Source organism: Lynx rufus, unplaced genomic scaffold, assembly GCF_022079265.1.
Source record: "Lynx rufus isolate CCGP_SWC_20201006 ecotype Redwood Valley unplaced genomic scaffold, mLynRuf1.p SCAF_4, whole genome shotgun sequence".
NCBI lineage: Eukaryota > Metazoa > Chordata > Mammalia > Carnivora > Felidae > Lynx > Lynx rufus.
Genome location: NW_025814856.1, coordinates 9,469,942 through 9,474,343, shown reverse-complemented (window position 1 = coordinate 9,474,343; position 4,402 = coordinate 9,469,942).

Here is a 4,402-nt window from a genome sequence, read left to right as displayed (position 1 = left end):
GCGAGACTAACATCGGTTCCGCGTCCGCCCCGCCCCTCCCTGCCACGAGCGCCCCTACATCCAATCAGCGCGCGGGGCGCTCACCTTCGACCCCGCCCCGCGGGGCAGGTCTTGAGCGAGGACTAGCAGCTCTCGCCACGAGGCTGGCCAATCAGCTTGCGGGACACAGGGAAGCGCTAAAAGGTGTTTGGCCACCCACCAATCAAAATAAGGCCTCGGCGCCGCGCGCCCCTTGCCCGCCTCTCGGTGGCGTCGCTGTGGAAACCGAGGGAAGCAACGGTTACCGTAAAGCTGGGGGCGGGAGCAAAAAGTTGAGTGACAGGGGGAGCATCATCCGCCTGGCTGGAGGCGCGGCTGTGAACTCCCAGGTGGGCAGCCCCCTGGGTAAAGGGGAGCAACCTGAAAGGGATAGGAGCTGGGGGCGTGTGCTTGGGCTCCTGGATGGAGAAGCCTCTCCAGCGAGGGGACCCCCCCATCTGTCATGAATCGGAGGGGGGAATGCCTTCACTGCTCTTTTCAATGCAAGCCCCACCGCCCCACCTTGTCCGGCCCCATAGGCAGAGGGCCCACACTTGTCCACCTGTGCTGTCCAGCATGGTCACCACTGGTCACATGTAGCTAGTGAGCCCTTGAAATGTGGCTGGTTGGTGTAAATTGAGATGTGTTGTAAATGTAAAACACACACTGACTTCAAAGACTTAGTATTGAAGAGAATGTAAAATAAAAATCTCACTAATAACCTTTAATGTTAATTACAAGTTGAAATGATAGTATTTTGGATATATTGGATTAAAATAGATTATTAAAATTAAGTTCCCCTGTTCCTCTTTACCTTTTCAACATGCCTGTTGGAACATTTAGAATCACAGACCTGGCTTGCATTTGTGGCTGGTAGTTGTGCCTTTACTGGACAATGCTGGTCTGGGGTTATGCCATGCTTTTGCTCCTTTGTCATGAGCAGGCTGGGAAAGTTGGGCACCACCTCATACACGCACATACGTGCGCGCGCGCGCACACACACACACACACACACCACGCAAGATTACAGGACAGGGTAAGGAGTGAGTAGCACCTGGCACACGCCCTCACCTACCTTCTCTCCTTTCTCCTGGTTCCGGACCCTGCCCCTGAGCCTTCATCAACCGTTGAACCCTTTGGAATTTACAGGCCTGACATCAGAGACAGTGGTGAGAAGTCCTCAAAGGTAGATCACTGATTCACCGGGGAGCAGGGTGGGGCAAGGTGAGTCAGTGCTTAGCACTTAGTCATCCAGGTTCGGTTCTGGAAACTTCTGAAGCTACAGCTTTCAGGGACCAGTGACTCCCAGTGAAGGAAGCCAACGTTGTGGTCCTCAGAAACACACGATGTTTTTTGCCCAGGTCTATCTGGGCAAAAGAGGTGAAAACCTAAATGTTTTATAATTGTGCTTTCAAAAACACAGATCTTTCTCGATTGGCAATTGAGGGCTCACAGTATCTTGAGATCCTTTGTGTCCTGACAGCCTTCACTCCCTGGTCTCACCGAGGGGGGACAAGAGGAGTAATCACCTAGAAACCAAAAGTTAAAACCCTACCAAGTTGAGTTACTTGAAACATCTTAATGGTGCAGCGCTGAGGGGCACATTTGAACTGCTAAAATCTAGCCACGTTTTGCTACTTTGCCCGTCAATTTCCAGCTTCTCTAATGTGGGCTGGGTCCGTGTGTCTTCTGTCATGCTGTGTTGCAGCCAATAAGGTGTGTGGGGTCCAAACATGTCATTTTGGAGAGAGTCCATGTACATTCCTACGGACTCAGAACATCCTAGAATGTACCTTTTGAGACTGCTTTCCTGAGCCTTATACTCACTCAAAAGGCACAAAATCATTCTGTGATCCTACGATATCGTGTGCCAGCAAGGGCACACAAATAATTTCCACCCTCTTTTCATCCACAAGAAGCTCATAAAAAGGCAGGATCTAGCCCAGAAAGAAGAATTCCTTTTTTTTTTTTTTTTAAATGGATATTGCAGATGCAAGGACCCCTTATTGGCCTCATCTGGCTTCCACTAACCAGGCTGTCAGAAATAATATCCACCTTCAGAATGAAGACTGGCCACTTTGTTCGAACCATTCACGATACTCTACTGAGGCTCTCACTGTGCCTATCAGTTAGGGACAGCTAGACCCTCCTTCTGTCCCCAGCATCCCCAGCACAGTGGCTAATTCGCAACAGTCACAGTTCACGTTTGCTGAGCCAACTATGACAAGCCCCTTCAGGCGATTTCCAAAGGGGAAATTGCAGAAAAGCCTGGCGCAGTGGCAGCACTGAAGGATGAGCGAGGGCTCCTTTGATCTCGGATCTGGTGGAACCCAGGGTCATTTGGATGATGAAACTCTGGTGTGTCTGTCTATCTCACAGGCTCCTTTGTATTTCCCACATGCAAGTAGGTAGGATCTTGATTTCTCCAGGAACCTGGCTTGGCTTGTTTTGGCGTATGCGATGGAGCTGGTTCAGAGTTGTGGGGGAGGTGAATCCTAGAGCAGACAAGCCAGGGCTGGTTAGCAACTTGCCATTGTGTCAGGAATCCCAGAGAGAGGCTTCCAAAGTCCTACCCGTCTTGCCTTCTTTAAGTCCGTAGAATTTTTTGTCTTTTTATTCAGCTATCATTTACATACAGTAGAATTTACCTTTTAGACGGTACAGCTCAGAATATATGCAGCTGTGTCACCATCATCACACTCAAGTTCCCCCCAAATTCCCCCGTATCCCTTTGTAGCAAATCCCAGCCCCTGGAAGCCACTGATCTGCTTTCTGCCCCAATACTTGTACCTTTCCCAGAATGCCTTATAAAACGGCATCACAGCAGTAGGGTTCAAACAGTCTTTTGAATCTGGCTCCTTTGACTAACATAAGGCATTTGAGATTCATCTGCCGTGTTGTCTGTACCAACAGCTCGGTCCTTTTTAATGGCTGAATAGCATTCCAACATGTGGCTCGACCACAGTTTATGTATCCATTCTCCCACTGAAGGAAATTTAGGTTTTGATGGCTGTTGATAATTATACATCAAGCTTTGATAAACATTCGCTCGTGGGATTTTATGGGAACTTGGGTTTTTATTTCACATGGGTATTCCACTAGGGGTGAGACTGTTGGCTCATACGGTGGTAGTGCTTTTGAAGGTCTTTTTAACGAAGAGAAGCAATGTTGAAAAAGTGGTGATGCATTCCTTAAAAATTAAGGCTTTGTCATCATCTGAATCACATTTTACACAAGCTGAGGGCTTACCTATAAACACTGAGTGTGCTGAACACTTTATACTTCAGCATTTCAGTCACTGGGTGACCGCAGGCAAGTGACATGACCTCTCAGAGCCTCAGTTTTTCCACTGCAACGTGCAGGTAATATTAGGCCAACCCCAATGGATTATTGCGAAGATTAAATGAGTTACGGAGCATTTGGAGCTGGCTTGGCACATAGTAAGGCCATGTCATTAGAATAGCCGTTATAATGTTTATTTCCTGGCCCCTTTCAATTTCATCCTTATAGCAACCCTGGGAGGTAAGATCTCACTCTTACCTCCATTTTATAGGAAACACACCTATAATGATCAAGCAAGTTGTACAAGATCACACAGTCAGTAAATAAGTAAATAGTGGGTCCAAGATTTCAGCTGAGGCTGACTGACTCCAGGCTCACCTGCTTTGTTCCTATATCCGCAAGGGTTCTCCCAAAGAAACAGAACCAGGATGTGTGTGTGTGTGTGTGTGTGTGTGTGTGTGTGTGTTAAGAGATGTATTTCGGGGTGCCTGGGGGGCTCAGTCAGTTAAGCATCTGACATCATATTGGCTCAGGTCAAGTTCCAGCCCCACATCAGGCTCTGGGCTGACAGCTCAGAGCCTGGAGCCTGCTTCAGATTCTGTGTCTCCCTTGCTCTCTGCCCCTCCCCTCTTTGTGCTCACTCCCTCCCTCTCTCTCTCTCTCTCAAAAATAAACATTTAAAGAAATTTTTCAAAAAAAAGAAATATATATATAAGACATGTATTTCAAGGCATTGGTTTACACGATTGTGGGCACTACCTAGGCAAGTCTGAAATCTGTAGGGCTGACCAGCAGGCTAGAAACTCTTGGCCAGGAGCTGATGCTTCTTCCTCAGGGAAACCTAAGTATTATTTGCTTTTAAAACCTTTCAACTGATGGGACAAGGCCCACCCACATTATCCAGGGTCATCTCCTATACTTAAATCAACTGACTATAAATGTTAACCACATCAACACTTACATTACTGTTTAACTGAGCATCTGGGTACTATAGCCCAACTAAACTGATGCATAAAATTAACCACCCCATCTTCTCAGAGTTGAGAGCTCAAGATCGGCTGAGGTTTCTGCAGAGGCTACTGTCCCAGTAACATTTTGAAGT